Source organism: Onychomys torridus, chromosome 2 (genome assembly GCF_903995425.1).
Source record: "Onychomys torridus chromosome 2, mOncTor1.1, whole genome shotgun sequence".
Lineage (NCBI taxonomy): Eukaryota > Metazoa > Chordata > Mammalia > Rodentia > Cricetidae > Onychomys > Onychomys torridus.
In genome coordinates, this window is record NC_050444.1 from 151,518,312 (window position 1) to 151,539,186 (window position 20,875).

The window sequence follows — 20,875 nt, forward strand, 5'->3', positions numbered from 1 at the left end:
TTTGAGGTTTTAGTTTTTAATCTACATTCTGAATTTAAGGCTTCTGTCAAATATAATCTCCCATTCAGCCTTTTCACATGTTAATGTTGTGCGTGCACTCAGCAAGCAGAGGCAGAGGCAGGTAAATGTCGTGAGTTCAAGGCCAGGCTGGTCTACATTGACAGTTCCAAATCAGTCAGGGCTGCATAGTAGGTGCTCTCTCAGAAAAGGAAGAGAGATATTTGAATAACCGTATGAGTTTAATAAAACATGGGCTTTGTGAATTGTAGTAAAAAACATTCTACACACAAACAAAAGCTCTTCCTCTTGAAATTTAAATAATAGAGCAGTAAGGTTTTATCTACTTTTTAGTACGTCACTAATAAATACGCAGAGGAAGTGGATCTTCATTAACCTGTGGAATTTTAATGCCATCAAATATCTAATGATGAAAAATTTTGAATTCTTGAGGCTTAATTGAGGCAGCTGACGCTCTCAGTATTACATTGTTGCTCTTTCAGAAATAGAATTTGGAAGCAGTTCAACTTCCTGAGGTAACTGTTGTTTCTAAAGCTGACAGTCAGGAGCATGTGCTCTTAGCCTAGACCCTTCTCATGTGGTCAGTAAGTGGCTGAGTGTGCTCAAACCTTAGGCAACAGTAAACTGAATGTTGGTGTAATAGTGATTTTATTCTTGATTAAACAAAAAATTACGGAGGGGGTCTGGAAAGGTGGCTCAGTGGTTAAGAGGGTCCTTAAGTTGCATGGCTCATGACTGCTCCAATGGATCCGATACCCTCTTCTGTTTTCTGAACACTCCTACATACATGACTTGTTTGTACACACATCCAAATAATAAGAAAAGGAAGATAATATTTTTTAAAAATTATAAAGGTCCGGACATCTAAGTATACCTTAGATCTGCACTTAGAAAATTTAAAAATATGCTTGAGTGAATTTAACAACAACAAATAAAGTGTTTGAGGCCAGATGTGGTGGCGCACACCTTTAATTTCAGCACTCGGGAAGCAGAGGCAGGCAGAGCTTTGATTTCGAGGCCAGCCTGGTCTACAAAGCAAGTTCAAGGATATCGAAGGACTGTTACACAGAGAAATCCTGCTTTGAAAAAACGAAACAAAAAGAAAGTGTTTGAAGAATAAAGTTTGAAGTGTGTTTAAAGAGTCTTTCCATGAGCTGTTTTTTTTTTCTTCTTTTTAATTTATTATTTTATACGTCTGGGTTATTTTGTCTGCACGTATATCTGTGTACCATGTTTGTGCCTGGTGTTCTTGGGGGCAGAAGAGGGTGTCAGATCCCCTGGAACTGGAGTTAGGATGGCTGTGAGCCATCATGTGGGTGCGGGGCCTTGAACCCAGGTCTTCTGCAAGAACAGCAGTGCTCTTAGCCACTGAGCATCTCTCCAGCTGTCTTTTTTTTAGATTGAAAGAGAACTTGGGGGTTTTTGGATTCAGCTTTCTGCCCCCATCTTCCCTCTGCTTAAGAAGCTTAGCTAGGAAAGGGTTATTTGCCTAAGCATTTATTTTAGGTAAATTCTTAGTGTTTTGAGAGCTTTTGTACCATTGACAATTACCTAATTGGGTACCCCTCCTTGTCTGTTATGCTCCTGATTCATGGTTACTAGTTTCCTTTTTAGAACTTACAACATTGGAAGGCTTCATGCTATTTCTAGGTGTGTTACTGAAATGCTTTGTGAGGTAGCACTTTGTCCAATAATTTGTATTTAATCATTTATTTAGTTTTTTTAAGTTGTAAAGGTTGTGACATTAACATGTGAACTTACATAGGAGCAAATTCTTGTCAACTCCCCTCATTTAAAAAGAACTATTGAACTAATTTTGCTTATTTACTTTTGGGATATGTGTCTCTGGTGTGTGTTCATGTGTATTTATTTGTGTGAGTGCTGTGTGCATGTCCACCATGCACTTGTGGAGTCTGGAAGACAGCCTTGGGTCTTGCCTTCCAGCTTGTTTGAGACAGAAACTCTGTTTGTGGCTGTGAAAGTCAGGCTGGCTGGCCCATGAATGTCCTGGGATTCTCTGCCCTTTCTCCATAGGAGCCCTGGGGCCATTGAGTGGGTTCTGAGGACTCAGGTTCTCATACTTGCTTGGCAGATGCTTTACCTGCTGAGCTCCCTGTTTAGCTGGAAACTAACTTTTAACTTACAGAAAGGTTGTTAAAGGAGTAGAAGGCCCCTTGGCCTTGTTTTATGTCCTGTACCCACTTTGTTAATCTTAGCATGTTGTATAACCTTCGCCCGATCATTAAGAACAAGAAATGATGTGTGTGCAGTGGTGGCGCACGCCTGTAATCCCAGCACTTGGGAGTAAGAGGCAGGTGGATCTCTGTGAGTTGGAGGCCAGCCTGGTCTACCAAGCGAGATCCAGGAAAGGTGCAAAGCTACACAGAGAAACCCTGTCTCGAAAAACAAAAACAAAAAACAAAACAACAACAACAAAAAACCAAAAAACAAAAAAAAAGAAAAGAAATGAGCGGGGCAGTGGTGGCGCACGCCTTTAATCCCAACGCTCAGGAGGCAGAGGCGGGTGGATCTCCGTGAGTTCATTGCCAGCCTGGTTCACAGAGTGAGATCTAGGACAGCCAGCACTACAGAGAAACAGTGTGTTCTCTGGAAGAAAAAAAAGAGAGAGAGAGAGAGAGAGAGAGACAGACAGGCATATGCTCACAGTTCACCAAGGTAAGCTCCAGACCTCACTTGTCTTTTACTAGGTTTTCTAGAAACATTTATTAATGTTCTTTTCTGTTCCAGAATCTTCCCTCTTTCTCTCTGTCTTCCTCCTCCTCTGCTCTGGTACTGGGATCAAACCCAGTGCCTTATACTTGTTTGCCACTGAGCTATCTCCAACCTGTTTAAAAAAATCTTTCCCCCGTTTTAATAGCATGTTAGTTATAATAATGGATTTCATTATGCCTTTTGTACTTGTACATAATGTATTTTAGTCATATTCACCTTCCTCCCAGCTCCTTTCTGTCCCTTCTTACTCCTTTGAATCTGGTCCTCTACTTTTATGTCTTTATTTACATTTATTTATTGTGTGTGTACATGTATGTGGGTGCATGAGTGCTATAGTGCACATGTCGGGGTCAGAGGACAGTATGCAGAAGTTGGTTTTCTCCTTCTACAATGCCTGTCAGTCTTGGTGGCAGGTGCCTTTACCTGCTGAGCTTCTAGATTGTTAGTGACCTGATGAGTTTCATTATAATTGTTTAAAGATTTATTTGAAAATTGTGTGTGTGTGCTCATATATAGGCAGGTGCTAGAATAGGGAGGAAGGAGTTACAGGTGGTTATGAGCTGACAAGACATCTAGGCTGCCTGTCACCATGCTGGGACCTGAACTCTGGTCCTCTGGAAGACCATCAAGTGCTCTCTGTTTTTTTTTTTTTTTCCCCTGAGACAGGGTTTCTCTGTGTAGCTCTGACTTGTCCAGGAACTCACTCTGTAGACCAAGCTGGCCTTCCTTGAACTCATAAAGATCCACCTGCCTTTGCCTCCTGAGTGCTGGGATTAAAGGTGTGCGCCACCATCACCTGGCTATCAAGTGCTCTTAAGGTGAGCCATGCCTGCTGGTTCTTGTTAAAGTTTATAGTAGCCTTAGTGGGTTGGTGGAAGTTTGTGTATAGAAACATCCTGCACCTTACCATGCGTGTGTGTGTGTGCGTGCGTGCGTGCGTGCGTGCGTGCGTGCGTACGTGTGTGTGTGTGTGTGTGTGTGTGCGCGCGTGTGTGCGCGCGTGTGCGTGTGCGCGCGTGCGTGTGTGCGGAGAGGTCAGAGCTCACTAGTGTGTCTTCCTCTGTCACTTCCCAGCTTACCTTTGAGACAGGTGCGGTCACTGTATTCTCCCCATCAGCGTCGTTAGGCCTGGGTTTTCCTTGGGTGGAAGCTTGGTCTGAACCTGGTCCTCATCTTGTAGTGCCGGTGCTTCACCGAGTAACACTGCAGTATGCTTTGGGAGTTCATCGGATAGGTTCATTTCCCTCCTAGGTGTTTTTACCCATAATGTTTAAAGCAGAGAACTGTGCTTTGGGAAAAACTACCCAAATCACTCTTTTGACTTGGAAATATAAAAATAATATTGAAGGGCCAGGACTGTAGCTTATATACTAGAATGCTTGCCTAGAATGACAAGACCCTAAGTTTGAATCTAGAACCATGTAAACTGGTTGGAGCAGTTTACTCCTAGGGAAGATTGGAAGGAGTATCAGGAGTTCAGGGTCATCCTTGGCTATAAAAGAAGTTAAGAGACCATGTTGGATTAAAATCTTCCTCTAAAGCCTGGTGGTGGCGGCGGCGGCGGCGGCAGCGGTGGCACATGCCTTTAATCCCAGCACTTAGGAGGCAGAGGCGAGCATATCTGTGTGAGTTACAGGCCAGCCTGGTCTATAAAGTGAGTTCCAGGATGGCCAAGTATATACAGAGAAACCCTGTCTCAAAAAACTTAAAAAAAAAAAAAAAAAAAAGTAATCTTCCTTCAAGTGTGAAATGGTTTATATTTTATTTTCTTCCTCTAAATTTTTAAGTAAATGAATGTTTGGATTTTTAAAAATCCTTTGGTTCTAAATGCATATCTTGCTTATGTCCTCTCTAAACTAGGCTGTTGACTAGTGTGTGGGGAACTTGGCTCATACATGCTGAGAGAGCGCTGTGTTCTGAGCTGCATCTCCAGCCTGAAAGCTGAATTTTGTTTGGTTTTCATTTTGAGGTGAGATTTTACTCTGTAGCTCAGATTGACCTAGCGCAGTGTGTAGCTAGGTTGGCCTCATATAGTACAGCTGTTTACTTAGCTTCTCAAGTGCATTTTCACAGTGGGAAGTCATTTGAAAAACAGACTCTTTCTCCAAGAGAATTCAATTGTTTATTGATTGCACATGGTAATGGACAAATATGTAATTTGTGTGTCATCCTTGTGCAGGGGCCGTGCTACCCTGTATTGGTCCAGTTTTAGTATGTGTGCTGCTGAAGTGAGCACTTTAGAGATCTCATTGTACAGCCTAGGCTGGCCTTGAACTTGCTAAGGTAGCCCTGTCTGGCTTTGGACAGGTATGTAGCTCTGACTATCCTTGTGCACTAATCCTACAGTCTCTTGGGTGCTGGGATTATAGGCTCAGCACTGTCTAGCTGCCTTCAGGCTCCTTCAGGCTACAGCTTCCCAAGGCCTGGTACTGGTGTAAGGAGCACACTGGAAGCTCCTGGTGCGTCTGGACAGCTGTAGCCTGAGTTTTACACTGAGGTTTGGGTTCAGATGTTACCTGAAGTAGCACTTCTTCAGTGAGGTAGTTTTTATTCAAACTGCTTAAAAGTGCTCGAGAGAGAGAGAGGGAGAGGGAGAGGGAGAGGGAGAGGGGAAGCACCTTTCTCATCACTGTACACGGCTCCTTTGAAAAGCTTTCTTTTACCTGTGTGTCAGCACATGTGTCCACAGGAGCTGGAGTTACAGGTGGTGTGAACCCCTGATTGTATTGCTGGGAAGCAAACTCAGGTCTATGCGGAAGCATAAGCTATCATCTGCTGAGCACAGAGCTCCTTTTAAAGTGAAGACTGACAGTGGAAACCTCACACCTGTCATCTTTCCCTAGTGACAGTGGTGGTCTGCACCAGGGCAGCCAAGTGTACTGTTGCACACTGTGCTAGGGATACAAGCCTGTCTGTGTGGACAGACATCCTACTTTAAAAATGACTATAGAAAAAGAGGATGAGACAGTTTCATTCATTAGTTACATATTAACTTCTGTTCTTGTAATTTTTCTGTGGCTTTCATTTCTATAGTAACTTCTCATTTGTGCAACTAAGTATTCAGGCAAACAAGTAATATTAGGCTTTTAAAATCACGTTGTTGATGTATTTTTTGTGGTTGTACATGGATACACACACTTACATGGAGTTCAGGGGACAGTATTTGAGTGTTGGCTCTCTTCTTCTACCATGTAGACCTTAGGGAGGGATTGAATTTGGTTTGACTGGCTGAACTGCATTGATAACCATATAATATTAATAGTTTTGAACTTTAAAATATTTTAGCTGAGGCCAGGCAGTGGTGGCGCACGCCTATAATCCCAGCACTCGGGAGGCAGAGGCAGGCAGATCTCTGTGAGTTTGAGGCCAGCCTGGTCTACAGAGCGAGATCCAGGAAAGGCGCAAAGCTACACAGAGAAATCCTGTCTCGAAAAACCAACCAAACAAACAAACAAAAAATTTAGCTGGGCAGTGGTGGCACACACCTTTAACCCCAGCACTCAGGAGGAGGCAGAGGCAGGTGGACTTCTGTGAGCTCAAGACCAGCCTGGTCTACAGAGTGAGTTCTAAGACAGTCTGGGCTACATAGAGAGACCCTGTCTCAAAAACAAAACAAAATAAATAAAATTTAAAAAGAATCTCTGTGTCTGTAGAGATGGCTCAACTGTTAAAAGCACAGGCTGCTCTTCCAGAGGACCAGGGTTTGATTCCTAGGAAAAGCACTGGTTGTTCTTCCAGAGGACCAGGGTTTGATTCCTAGCACCCACATAGTGGCTACAACCACCTGTTATCCAGTCCCAGTCCCAGGATATCTGATGTCCTTTTCTGACCTCCCAGGGCACCAGGTACACACATGGTTCACAGACATACATGTAACCAAAACACCTATACACATGATGATAATAATAAATATTTTAATCAACTCTGAAATAATAAAAAAGAAAGATTCTGGAGTGTGTGAGCTTGGATAAAGCCTGTCACTGTTGACAGGTTCTGTTCTGCCATCTACTAAAGCAGGGAAGGGAGTTCATGTCACCTTTCCAAGGGTTATAATTGATCAAATGGAGCCTTTCTCTCTCTCTCTTTCTCTGTGTGTGTGTGTGTGTGTGTGTGTGTGTGTGTGTGTGTGTGTGTGCGCGCGCGCGCGCGCGCGCACTTGGTGGCACATGTGCTTGTGTGTCCATCTGCATACGGAAGTGAGAAGTAGACATTGGCTAGCTAGTGCTTGTTAATCCATCCTTACGTTTACTTCCGGCATTGTCTGGCATGCCTGGCTTGTAGGGCAGTTGTTTGGGTACTAGGGATTAGAGCAAAGGAAGCAAAAGTCCATTACATGTGTACTTATTGTTGAAGGGGGTGCAGAAGAAAGCTCTGTGTCCTCGGTATCAAGCAGACAGTTGAGAGGGCTGACGTGTTCTCCCAGGGGAGTTGGCAGAGCTCAGCCTTGCCAATCATTGAGAGCTAGAGGACAGGTAGTAGGATTTTTGTTATCAGAAGGCCATCCCCAGTTGAGTGAAATGTCACAAGCCTTTGGAGTCGTGCTCAGCAGTTAGAAAATGGTCCATGGTGAATTTGCTGTGCTCAGAAGGCTGACTGGTGGAAAGCATTGAAAGTTTGATGTGTGGGGCGGTTTAGGGGGCCCCTTGGCTGTCAGTTGTGGAATCTGAGCTTTTCTACCATAGCAGTTGGGAGGCTTTTTTTGTTTGTTTAGATTCTTATTTTATGTGTATGAGTGTTTTGCCTCCGTGTGTACCTCATGCATGCCTAATGCCTGCAGAGGTCGGAAGAGGGCATAGGATCCTTTGGACCTTGGATTTAAGGATGGGTTGAGAACTGTGTGGGTGCTGGGAATAGAACCTGGATCCTCTATAAGAACAGCCAGGCCTGTAAATGGAAGTGGTGCACGCCTGTAATCCCAGCACTGGGGAGGCAGAGGCAGGTGGATCTCTGTGAGTTCAAGGCCAGCCTAGTCTACAGAGCTAGTCTAGGACAGGCTCCAAAGCTACAGAGAAACCCTGTCTCGAAAAACCAAAAAAAAGAACAGCCAGTGTTGTTCTGAGCCATTTCTCCTGCCTCTTACTCCTAGCTTTTGAGACTGGAGGATGATGCTGATTGAGTGAATAAAGGAAAATAGAGAATTTGTGTTCATCCTTTGAGAGAAGACATCTAGTCTGTTTAGGATATCTTGGGCTTGAAGTGAGCGGTTCATTCAGTTGCTTTAGTAAGTGGAGATACCTGAAGGGGTTTGCAGTGAGAAGGATCCGTGTGAGCAGAAAGGGTTGGAGAACAAGTCTATGATGATGTTAGCACAGTGGAAAGGTGAAAGTTTTGAGGAGTCTGTGCTGGCTGGTGATGTGATGAAGAAGTTTTTGCCAGTCAGGGGACAGCTGTGAAGCTTTCCCCTTATGGAGTCTGAGAGCGATGGGCTTTACAGAAAGCTTCACACTGTGTTTAACGACAGGACTGACTGGAGGAGAAGTCTGTTCCTTGTTTGAAGTGCCTTGTCTGAAGCCAGGTGCTTCAGTAGTTTTGTCTAATGATGTCTTTATTTCCTGCAATCACATTTCATACTTAAAACTTTAAAATGAATTACTTAATCCTGGGTAATAGTTACTATGAATAACTTTATTAACTATTATTATTAACTTTATAGTTATTCATTCATTCATTTATTTGTTTTGAGACAGGGTCTCCTTATATAGCTCTGTCTAGCCTGTAACTATGTAGACCAGGGTGGCCTGGAATTCAGATTTGCATGCCTTTGCCTCTTTCCTGAGGGCTAAGATTTAAGGTGTGTACCACCATGCCTGGCTGAAATCATTAATTTAAATTCAATATATATATTATTTATTTTTGATAGGGTCTTATATATCACATGCTGACCCACAATTCACTTTGTAGCCAAGTTTGAACTAATCATCCTTCCTCAGCCTCCTCAGTGCTGAAATTATAGGCTTGAGCCACCATTCTGGGCTGAGTCCCTCCCCTCCCTCCCTCCCTCCCTCCCTCCCTCCCTCCCTCCTTCCCTGTTCTCCCTTCACATGTGAGTGTATGGTGTACTTACTTAAGAGGATGCTTGTGGAGGTCAGAGGTTAACATCATCTGTCTTCCTTAGTCCCTCTCCTTGTTTTTTGAAACAGGGTCTCTTACTGAGACGAGCTCACCCTTTTGGGATCCATCTCTTTCTGCCCATTAGTATAGGCCTACACTACCACCCCTAGCCTTTATGTGACTGTTGGGGATCTGAACTTAAGACCTTGTACTTGCACAGGGACTTTATATTGGCCTTTCTCCCTAGCCCCCAAATCCCCATTAAATATTGTTATATTAATTACTGGTCTTGTGTGTATGTATGTGTGTGTGCTTGTGTGGTGGCTGCCATAACCTGCTGAGCCCTATCTCTGGCCGCACATTGTTTGATAAAAGATCTTTAAATGCTAATGTGGAATGAAGTGCAGTTGATAGTGTTAAGTGTTGTGTCCTGACAGCCAGGACCCTGCACACTGAATATTCATTCTCATCCCAACCGTACCCTCCCTTGTCCCTCACCTTAATTAATCAGGCTTTATATTTTATTTTATTTTCTTGAGACAGGATCTCACTATGTAATACTGGATGGCTTGGAACATCTCTGTAGACCAGGTTGGCCTCAGAACTCAGCGATTTGCCTGCTCCTGCCTCCCTAGCCCTGGGCAAGACCGATGATCAGCTTTAAGCAGGAGGAGCTATTGATACTCAGTTAGCTGGTCTCATGGCTCATGGTTGATGGCTAATTTCTAGGCTCTTTTCTTTTTTTTGAAGTGGGGTTTGAGGGACTGGTCCTGAGCTCTTGGGCTCTCAGGTGAGCCTCTTGTCCTGCCCTCCCTAGTAGCTGGACTTCAGGTGAAAATGTGTAGGTAAACCATTGGGTATGAAGTCATTCTGTAGAAAATGAAAACTTGGAAAAGTGGGTTTGGAGAGGGGAATCTTATGGCACAAGGATTCTTAAAGATGACCGCTTTTGGCTCTGAGAAGTGAAACTGAGTGGCAAGCATTCAAAAGCAGACAAGAGAGTTTCACTGAGTGGCTGGCTCAGGGTGCTTTGTGACAGGAAGTGGCTGTCAGAAAGAGATTAGCAGTTCCCATGTCACCCACTTGTTTTCCATTCCTCCCTTTGTATTTTAAGTAGTTCAGCGCCCTTGACGTCCGTTTGGGTATTGCTGAAGTGCTTTCCCGTGTCTGAGAACGTTGTCTGTCTACGTAGAGCCGGGTTTATTGCGACTAGAGGCAGGCTTCTAGTGGTAAGGTTGGTTGTTGAGTGTTCACTTCTCTGCTTTGTGGTCCACAGACCTTCAGAAATGATCAGTCCTTTGAACTAAACGTGTTAGTTGTGCTTGGGAAAGGAGATTGTTCGCATCGTTTTCAGAGCTACTTGCTAAGCTTGATGCTTCTTAACCCTTAACTAAGGAGAGTGGGGCTTGCTGACAATGGGTAGCTTTACAAGCCTGTGAGGCCTGACAGCATGTTCAGCAATGTAAACAATGGCAGCTGTCTTTTGCTGGCATCTCTGTTGTCCAAAGTGTAATGAAACCGCTTCCCACCAATGGCTTCACCTGCTGACTCATCTGCCAGCCCCGGACCGCTCACAGCAACCAGCATTATTTTATGTTGGGATTGAGAATACAAAGCACCGAGTCTTCAGGGTGGAGTAGGTCATGGAAATCCTCTTTGGTCTCTTCTCACATGGCCTCAGCTGTCAGAAGGGCATGTTACTGTGGTGGGTGCCACAGTTAAGTTAGAATTAGCACCGCTGGGCTTGAGAGTACCTATAAAGTCTGTGAAGGAGCCAGGACGTCTGTCTAGGAACCCTGGAGATGAGAACTTTTCAGACTCTTCAGACAGAAAGCTGCTTGGTGCAGGAGTAGCATATGGTTAATGCCTCTTGTATACCTCAGGAGGACTGTGGGATGAAGTAAAGAATGACCACTGGGCCAGGAAAAATGTAATGTTACTATGTAATGTAATGAGAGAGGAATGGGAAACAGTGGCACATTTAGGGATCAATGTCACGATATGTGTGTAAGCTTATTTACCTGGCAGGTTTTTTTGAGATTTTTGTTTTTGTTTTTTTGAGACAGACTTTCCCTGTGTAGCCCTGGTTGTCCTGGAACTCACTCTGTAGACCAGGCTGGTCTCAGACTCACAGAGATCCACCTGCCTCTGCTTCCCGAGTGCTGGGATTAAAGGTGTGCACTTCCCGCCTGGCTGTTGATTGTTACTTTTATTTTATGTGTATGGCTGTTTGCGCGCTTTTATCTGAAGATACTCTGTTTATAGATAAGTATCTAGCATTGGAACCAAAGCAGATGCTCACTCAGTCTTTTTTCCTTAGCAGGGCAGGTGAGAGACAGCTGACCAGGGATTTTTCCTTTTGTTCCCATAGATGATACAAGAGAAATTGAACTGTTTAGTACTTATTCATCTTGCTGTGCTGGCTGCAGTGAGGCCCAATACAGCTGGGCAAGTACTCTCTTACCACTGAACAGTTCTCTAGCCCCAGATATCCTTAATGTTCTGCAACTGACTTTGGCTTGACCAATTTCAAATCAATCCTGTTGTTTTTGTTTTGTTTTTGCAGTCCTTGGAATTACACCAGGGTCTCACTCACGGTGGGCAAGCACTGTAGCAGTGAACACCAGTTCACTCCTCTTTTCTTTCTTTTTTGTTCTTTGGTTTTTTTTCTTTTGTTTTTGTTTTTTCAAGATAGGGTTTCTTGTTTAGCTTTGGCTTTCCTGGAACGGCTCACTCTAGACCAGGCTGGCCTCGAACTCAGAAAGATCTTCCTGCCTCTGCCTCCCAAGTGCTGGGATTAAAGGTGTAAGTCATCACTACCTGGCTCAAATTTTATTTTTAAAATATGCCTGGAGGAGCCAGTGAGATGGTTCAGTAGCTTGGGACCCGAATTCCATCCCCAGAATGTGGAAGGAAAGGATTGACTGCACAAAGCTATCCTCTGACCTTTGTATAAGTGCTACGGCCTGTACACCCAGCAGACTCATCATGCACACCTAGGATAATACAGAATTATAAGGGTAGAAAAAGTGCTTTATATATTGGTGTGCATAGGATTGTCTAGTGAGGTTAGGTAGTTTTTACATAACAAGTGATATTTATGTAATTACATAGTGTTTTCCTGGTGCTAGGGTTTGAATCCAGGTCCTAGTGTGTGCTAGGTGAGTGTTCTTCCACTGAGCTGCATCCTCAATCCTCATGTACTGCTTCCCAATTGCAAGCATGATAATACTTTAGCCTGAAAAATGAAATAAACCTCATTTGACTCTATAAGGGCCTATATTTGTAAGACAGATTAAGTTATATTGATTGTTTTAAGAGCAAAAAGAGGATTTAAAATAGCATTCATAGAGGCTCACTGGGGATTGAGGGAGAGGAAGGGGAATGCTTCCACTCTGATCCTGCTTCCTCTCACAGCACTTGTTTGATCTTTGGTTTGGTTTTTAAGTGCTGGGAACATTGTTCAGTGTTAGAGTGCTGCTTTTTTTTTCCCCCCCGAGACAGGGTTTCTCTGTGTAGCTTTGGTGCCTGTCCTGGATCTCACTCTGTAGACCAGGCTGGCCTCGAACTCACAGAGATCTGCCTGTCTCTGCCTCCTGAGTGCTGGGATTAAAGGCATGAGTCACCACCGCCTGGCAGAGTGCTTTCTTAGTATGGACAAGGCCCTGGGTTTGATCTCTAGCACTGAACTTCCATCCCAAAACAATATGGAAAACCTGTAAGCAGAAACCCAGCTGTCAGGTGTCCTGCTCCGTAAGCAGTAGGATTTGTCTGTGTTCCCCGTAGTGGCCACACTCTGCTGGTACATTGCCAGCAAGGAAATAGTTGAGAGTTGCACGTGTGATATAAAGGAAGGCTGTATTTTTAGTGATGTGAAGGAGTGCAGTGTTTGTGAGACTCTGTGTTCAACAGTTTCCTTTTCAAAGTTCTTTGCCGTTCTCTTCTGTCCTGCCTTCCAGCTGGAGCCCAGCAGAGCTGAACCAAAAATGGCTGCTTCTGCAGTAAGGGCTGGTACAGGACTCGGCTGTGCTTCCTGGGATGAAGCAGGAGGAGGAGCTGAGGGGACAGTGCTCTGGGTTAGGATTCTTTGAGCTGCTGCTGCCAGAATGGGGATTGCTGGAGGGAGAGTGTATAGAGATGCTGCAGTTGGGAAGAAATGCCACTAGGATTGGGATTTATAGCCTCAGCAAGGGACCCACCCCTTCTCTGCCGCAGCAAGAAACCTCAGCAGATGCTGTCCTTTACCGAGCGGTGTTGGCTGCCGCCGGAAGCAGCAAGACATACCTGTCTGGCAGATGATGACAGCAGTGTGCAGAAGGATGCAGATTGCTGATTAGTTGGTAAATTGGATGAAATGCAAATGGTTATTACAAGCGAAGTGAGTGGTAAATGGGGCAGAATTAAAGATCTCTTCTGGTGTGCAGCTGGGGTGAGGCTACTGCGACCTCAGAAAGAAGCCCAGGTGAGAGGTGGGTGTGGCTGGATTTGGGGATTGAAGTTGCTGTTTGTATTCCTGGGACACTCCCCAGCCTGGATACACTGCCAGGTGGATGGATGTGTTTTTGTTTGAGTTCTTGTTCTTTTTGTCTGTTACTTGACAGACATGTGATGTAGGACAGCAGGGTTGGCTGTTTATCAACCAGGAGGAAATAATGTATCTCCATGGGTAGTAGACACTGTCATCTTAAAAAAAAAACAGACTTTTTCTCTTTAACATTTGTGTGTGAGAGTATGTGTGTGTGATGCATGTATGTGCAGATGTTTGTGCTTGTGTGTGTATAGGTCAGAGGTCTTTCTCTGTGGCTGTCCAGTACTTTTGCTGGGACTATCTCTGTGCAGATGATTGTCAGTATTTCAGATATTTCCTTAGTAAAGATTTCTGAAGCACAGAACATTACAGCAGTTCTCTCCCTGTGCTGTTCTCACTTCCCAGTGGGACCCCAGGGTTGGCTTTACATGCACAGCATTTTTACTTCAGTTACTAGAATTCCATTTTTTGTGTGTTCTGTCGAAGGATCAAACCCAGGGCCTCTCTCGTGCCGGGGAAGTGCTTTGTGGCAGAGCTGTGCCCAGCCACATTTTAGGAAGGCAGTAGTTGAAAGTGATGCACAGTTACATTCACTTTTCTCAGAGCCAGGTATAGAGAGGGCCCGTGGGTATGTATAGCAGGGCCACGAGTGCCAGGCCACAGCCTCTTCTCCATTTCCTTAGTTATCTAAAGCACTCAGTTCTGGGAAAGTGACCAGAGTGCATCATTCCTGCACAAGATGTCAAAATGAGACCCAGTATTTTCTATGCATGATCAATGCTAATTAAAAAATAAGACGTCTGGGCTGGTGTCCTTTAATCCCAGCCCCAGGAGACAGGAAGAGGCGGGAGAAGCTCTGTGAATTTAAGGCTATCCTTGTCTACATAGTGAGACCCTGTGTCAGAAAACCAAACCAAACCAAACAAAAATGAAAAGATTTAGTTTTCATTCTTATTTGTTATTAATTACTATTATCATTTAAAATGTAATATGTCGCTCTGTGTCTCAGTCACTGTGTATTGTTGTGAAGAGACACCCGGACGAAGGTGGTTCTAACAAAAGACAATAACTGACTCACAGGCAGAGAGTGGCACTGTAGGCACTCTGGGCCTGCAAAGCCCAGCCCCGGTGACACCTCCTCCACCAAAGGCCACACCTCCTAGGCCTACTCAAACATTCACAAGCTTGGGACCAGACATTCAGATGTATATGACCAGGTTCGGGGGTTTTATTACTGAAACCACCACAGTGTGACCCGTCTGTCTCCATCTCCCCAGTGCTGGGACTTTCAGCCTGTACCCATACACCTGCTTTTTTGTTTTTGCTAGAGACAGGGTCTCTACCTAGCCCTGGCTGCCCTGGAATTCGCTATGTAGACCAGGCTTGAACTCACTGAGATCTGTCTGCTTCTGCCTCCAGTGCTGGGATTAAAGGCGTGTGCTACCGCTGCCTGACTTTTTGTTTTTTTAAGTGTGTGTTCTAGAGGTTGAACTCAGGTTCTTGTGAATGCAAGACAAGCCAACTCCTTCCTGACTCAGCTTTCCTCTCCAGCCAGATTTTATTCATTGTTCTCAAACTGAGAGATAGCTAACTGTACTTGGAAGCACCTCATTTTCTGAGTGTTGGTTTGTGCACATGAGGCTGAACCTGGGCTGGTGAGGTCCAGGCTAGCCTGGCTGTGTATCTAGTGAGACTCTGTGTCAGCTCCTCCTGCTAAAAACCTTGAACATTACTTCCCTTTGGGTGATTTTACAGCAGTAGTTTTTTATTTTAGTAGCTATTAACCTGTTTTTATTCTTAAAGTTTAATCAAAGCTTCAGAGCTTTTACAAAACAGAGAAATAAGGAGCCATCCTTCATCATAGTCCGTCAGTGCCTTTTTTTTGCCTTTGCTGTCCTAGAACTCAGGGCGTAGACCAGGCTGGCCTTGGCTTACTGCCTGACTCTGCCTCCCTTGTGCTGGAACTGTGGGCAAATTCTGGCACGCCCAGCTTTGTGCCTGAAGCTTGGAGAGGCTGTTGTATAGTTTTTAACATGGAGTGGGCCATTTGGGAAATGGCTTGCTTGGTTTTATGGTTCTGTTGAGTGTTGTTGCTTCATTGTGTAGACTCAGGGTCCTGGGTGTTAGGGAAGAGTGCGTCACCATGCACAGGCTGCTTGCCTTCAGCTCACTGTCTGTGCCTGTGAAGAGGCAGGGTGGTGCTCAAGCTCACCTTTGTTTTTGTTTTTGTTTTTTAATTTATTTTTTGTATCTTTATTATATGTGAGCCTGGTCTCTGTGGAAGTAAGAAGAGGGCATCAGATCCTCTGGAACAGGAGGCAGCTGTGAGCCACTGGGAATTGAACCCAGGTCTTCCTCAGAGCAGCCAGTGCTCTTGACTGCCCAGTGACCCATCTCTCCATCCACCCAAGTATCTCTATCTTTTTTTTTTTAAGATTTATTTATTTATTTATTTATTTATTTATTTGTTTGTTTGTTTGTTTATTTTTTATGTATACAGTATTCTGCCTGCAGGCCAGAAGAGGGCACCAGATCTCATTACAAGTGGTTGTGAGCCACCATGTGGTTGCTGGGAATTGAACTCAGGACCTCTGGAAGAGCAGTTGGTGCTCTTAACCACTGAGCCATCTCTCCAGCCACAAGCTCACCTTTGAGAGCGATCTACATATGTCTAGACAGCATTCTGCCTTACAGGGAAAAGCACTTAGTATGTTCTTTTTCTTTCTTTCTTTCTTTCTTTCTTTCTTTCTTTCTTTCTTTCTTTCTTCCTTCCTTCCTTCCTTCCTTCCTTCCTTCCTTCCTTCCTCCCTCCCTCCCTCCCTCCCTCCCTCCCTCCCTCCCTCTCTCTTTCTTCTTTCTTTCTTTCTTTTTTTTTTTTTCCATGACAGGATTTCTCTCTTTAGCTCTGGCTGTCCTGGAACTCACTCTGTAGACCAGGCTGGCCTCAAAGGACAGTCAGGGCTACAAAGAGAAACCCTTTCTCACAAAAGCAAAACAACACTTGGAATTTCAGCATTTGGGAGGCTGAATTATGAAGTCTGAGAATTGGAGGGCAGTGGGCTACACAGCAAAACTGAGACCCCTTACCCCCCTAAAAGGGGGCAGACCTGTATTGGTGAAATTATTAAGGCCACTCCATGTAGTTAAAAGGGAGGTTTATTTTGTGGGGTAACTTACAAATGAAGGGGTAGGTTGCAGGGTCTGGCAAAGGTATAGCACAGTCAGGCGGTGTTCTCTGGAGAACTCTGCTCAGTCTACCTCCAGCGTCCAGAGTCCGGGAACCAAGAGAGCGACCTCCTCCTGATCCTCGGTCTTCCGCTCCCTCCTCTGCCCCGCCTTGTGGGTGTGATCATTACTGAAGCCTCAATGGGGGTTGGAACTTCCAGGCCAATGCTGGGTTGGCTACCCACTACAGACCTGAATTAGATTTCAGAGCTGTGGGTGATAGGTAGAAAATGAACTCTGGTTTAGAAAGTTAGGAAAGAAAGAAAGAGAGAGAGAGAGAGAGAGAGAGAGAGAGAGAGAGAGAGAGAGAAGAAGGAGGAGGAGGAGGAGGAGGAGGAGGAGGAGGAGGAGGAGGAGGAGGAGAGAGGAGAGAAAGAAAGAAAGAAAGAAAGAAAGAAAGAAAGAAAGAAAGAAAGAAAGAAAAAGAAAGAACAGCTATTGTGATTTGGGTATTAATTTTTTTTTAGGTTTACTTATTATGTATACAATGTTCTGCCTGCAGGCCAGAAGAGGGCACCAGCTCTCATTACAAATGGTTGTGAGCCACCATATAGGTGCTGGGAATTGAACTCAGGACCTCTGGAAGAGCAGCCAGTGCTCTTAACCTCTGACCCATCTCGCTAGTCCCAAGTTGGGTGTTAATTTAGGTCTTAAATATTACATGTGATTTTAAATTGCGGTTTTCATAGTTATTGGGGCAATACTTTTTCTTAAAGTTCATTCATTCTGATGTTTTTCGTGTGTGTACTTGTGGAGACAGCACTGTGGAATTGGTTCTCTTTCACATTTATCTGGGTTCTTGGGATTGAAGTTGGTTCCCACACTTGGCGGCAAGCATGGTCATGTGCTTTGCCACCTTGCCAGCCCCTGTTACAGGGATACTTTGGGAGTATTGAGTGTTAGAGAGATGCAGAAATGAACTGATTTCATTTCTCAGTGTGTGTGCCCTTTAGTTTTTATTTCCACATTACTTTTGACATCCTCTTAGAACTTAGAGCATTTATTACCCGCATGCAGTTAGTTAGGCTAACAAACTAATGGCCGCCCACAGCTACTACCCATTTTCCTTCCCATTATAAAGTCAACTTTCTTTTTCTTTTGTGGTGTTGGGTGGGAATCAGGCTGACAGCCCCACACATGCCAGGCAAGTGCTCTACTGCTGAGCTCTCCTGTCGTGGGCTTTCTTAGTTAGCAGTTTCTTCCATAGGAACTTTGTGCAACCAGTAAGATGTAGCGTTCTTTGAAATTCTGTAAGCCTGCAAACCATGAAAAAAAGGTGTGAGTGCTGCAGGAGTGAATGTATTAGCAAATTCCCTGGTGTAAAACAGAAGTGTTTCTTATTAATCTGAGTATCCCTAATTAGTATGGCATCTGCTCCTGAGCCATCGTGGCCCTTGGATGTCAGAGTTACTCACCCAGTGTTGGCTGGTCTGCTTCAGTTCTGCTTATTTGTATTCCAGTTAGCAGGAAGGAGAAGGGGAGGACAGGAGTTGCCTGGTGTCTCAGAACACCTGCCTGAGCCCCTTAGACCCTTTTGTTTTGTCAAGGAAATTGGGTAGAAGCAGAAGTTGGGGACAGCTAGCAGACTTAAGTGGGGAGGAATTCATTGTGAATGTACACCTGGCATTGATGGGCTCATTGTGAGTCCGGGGTGCCCAGGCCTGACTCATGCTTTGCTTGTTCCAGACTATTCCTTCTGCAGATTTCTGGGAAATAGATGATAAAGGTACCACCTGCCCAGTCCAGATTAACTTTAAATTATTTTTCGTCAGACATACATTCATATGAATGAAATAGTTAAACAGTGGTTCATTAAAATGGAAACAAAAGAAGCCTGTTGTGTATCTGCTAGCTGTTGAACAGGATTGTGAATGAAGTCGTTTTTTGAGATGTAGTCTGGCAATCCTTTTTCTTCCAGCCCACATGCTCACATGTAAAAGAATTTTAAATAGTATAATTGAGTCATAACCCAAATAACAGAATTATATCTTAAGAGTGTATTTGATTCAAGTTTATGGTACTTAGTAATTCACCAATAAAGACCTTGTAGCCTGTCCCAGAACAGTCTAACCCTTATGAACTCAGATGCATGTAGGCTTGGTTTCTAAAGTGCTGCTCAGCTGCTTGCTTTCCCCTCAGCCGGGTTCATTCCTGTTAAGTCACGTTTTATTTCTGGTCTGCCTCATTTTTAAAAGCAATGTTTTGAAATCTAATCTTTCATTACTTAAAAGACTCCAGCTAGATAGGTATAGATCACAATGAGTTGTGGGCACCATCTTTTGTTTGCACTGCTGGGGACAAACTCTAGGGCTTTACACTGACTGGGCAAGCACTCTTCCACTAAACTAAGTTCCCCAGCAACAGTCTCATTATATAATCCAGACTAAGCTCCAGCATGGTGTCTTTCTGTTTCTGGCTTCTGAGCCTGGGCTGGTCTATGATTTTATATATACACACATAGATATAGATACACACACACACACACACACACACATATATATATATATAGTGTGTGTGTGAGTATTTATTTATTTTTGGATTATATCTTTTTTTGTTTTTGTGGGTTTTTTTTTTTTTTTTTTTGAGACAGAGTTTCTCTGGGTAGCCGTGGCTGTCCTAGAATTCACTCTGTAGCCCAGGCTGGCCTCAAATTCACAGAGATCCGCCTGTCTCTGCCTTCCAGGTGCTGGGATTAAAGGTGTGCACCTCCACGTGGTTTATGCTTTCATCTTGATGACTGCCTCTCTTTTCCTTGAAGTAGCTGTAATGTGCTGTCAGTGGGGTGCAACACTGTCGTTTAGAAAGCAGAGTTTGTGCTTGCCCTCAGCTGCTTGTGAAATGTAGTGCTACTGTGGTCAGCAAGATGGCTCAGCTGGTAGAGGGGCTTGCCACCAAGCCTGATGACCCAGGTTCCATCCCTGAGATCCAGATGGTGGACGAAGAGAATCTAACCCTGCAAGTTGTCCTCTGATTGCCATACCACATGCACCCCTTCCACAAGTGAACAAATAAATTCAATAATAATAATAATTAAGAAATCCCTGTTCTTAAGATTTATTCTGGTCAGTTATTTTCGTCAATTCTGGAACATTGTCATTTTGTGTAATAGGATTTTTTATTTTGTGTTGGGGCAAGTTAAAATGCTTACATGCCAAATATATAAAACAAAACAAAACAAAACCCGTTTCACGATTTAGAGAACAGTATTCATCCTCTTTTACTCTGTGGTCCTGTGGAGACTTTGATAGGCTAGATAAAATGCTCTACCCTTAAGCTATATTTCTGGAGTGGTTTCCAGTTTCCCTGGCTGGTCTTGAACTTGTAACCCAGGAAGACATTGACTTTGCAGTCCTCCTGCCTGCAGTAGCTGGGATTACAGACTCCCTAACCCTGGCCCCTGTGCTCCCTCCTTCCCCCCACTGTCTCCCTCCTCCTTTCCCTTTTCCCTTCTGCCTTTCCCTTCTCTTGATGACACCCAGAGCCTTGGGATAACCCTGAGCTGATATTTTTTTTTTTCCCCTGGAGCTGAGGACCAAACCCAGGGCCTTGCTCTTGCTAGGCAAGCGCTCTACCACTGAGCTAAATCCCTAACCCCTTAGCCCCTTTAGTTTTCTTACAGTATTTGGAGTTACAGTTTGGATAGACAGAATCAGAATTTAATGGGAAGGGATTTTAGAAGAATGTTTGAATGTTTGAACCTTTCAGGTTTTTTTTTTTAAACTGCATTTCAAGGCTGGAATTTTTTGTTTGTTTGTTTTTTGGTTTTTTGAGACAAGATTTCTCTGTAGCTTTGGAGCCAGGCTAGCCTCGAACTCACAGAGATCCACCTGCCTCTGCCTCCTGAGTGCTGGGATTACAGGCGTGCGCTGCCACCGCCCGGCAATTTTTTTTTTTTTTCTCTCTTAGTCCTGGTTAGATTTTTTTTTTCTTCTTCTTCTTTTGGTCATCTTGACATAAGCCAGGGGGAAGAAGGAGCCTATATTAGAAAATGCCTCCATTAGGTTGACTCGAGGCAAGTCTAGGAAGCATTTCTTGATTAAAAGCTGGTGTGTGAGAGCCCCGCCCACCATGGGCTGCATCACTCCCCAGCAGACGTCCTGGGTGGGTGAGAAAGTAGGCTGAACGATCTTTGGTGAGAAAGCCAGGAGGCAGGGTTGGTCTATGGTTTGTGCTTGAGTTCTGCCTCTAGTCTCCTGCCTTGAGTTCCTGCTCTTGACTCCCTTTCACAGTAAACTAAACTACAACCCTCCTCTCGCCAAGTTTCGGTTGGTCATGGTGTCTCACAACAGTAGAAACCTCACTTAGACACTGAGGTTTAAG

The 20,875-nt window shown here is 44.3% G+C and overlaps 1 protein-coding gene and 1 non-coding gene across 4 annotated transcripts in view; one reads left to right on the forward strand and one right to left on the reverse strand.

Annotated features, from left to right (window-relative positions):
• Eif4g3 (eukaryotic translation initiation factor 4 gamma 3) overlaps positions 1–20,875 on the forward strand; it is a 231,757-nt gene that overhangs the window by 12,834 nt on the left and 198,048 nt on the right. The gene's annotated exons all lie outside the window — the stretch shown is intronic.
• Positions 4,886–4,987, reverse strand: LOC118578974. The gene has a single exon (XR_004944353.1). It is a non-coding gene; the product is annotated as a U6 spliceosomal RNA (small nuclear RNA).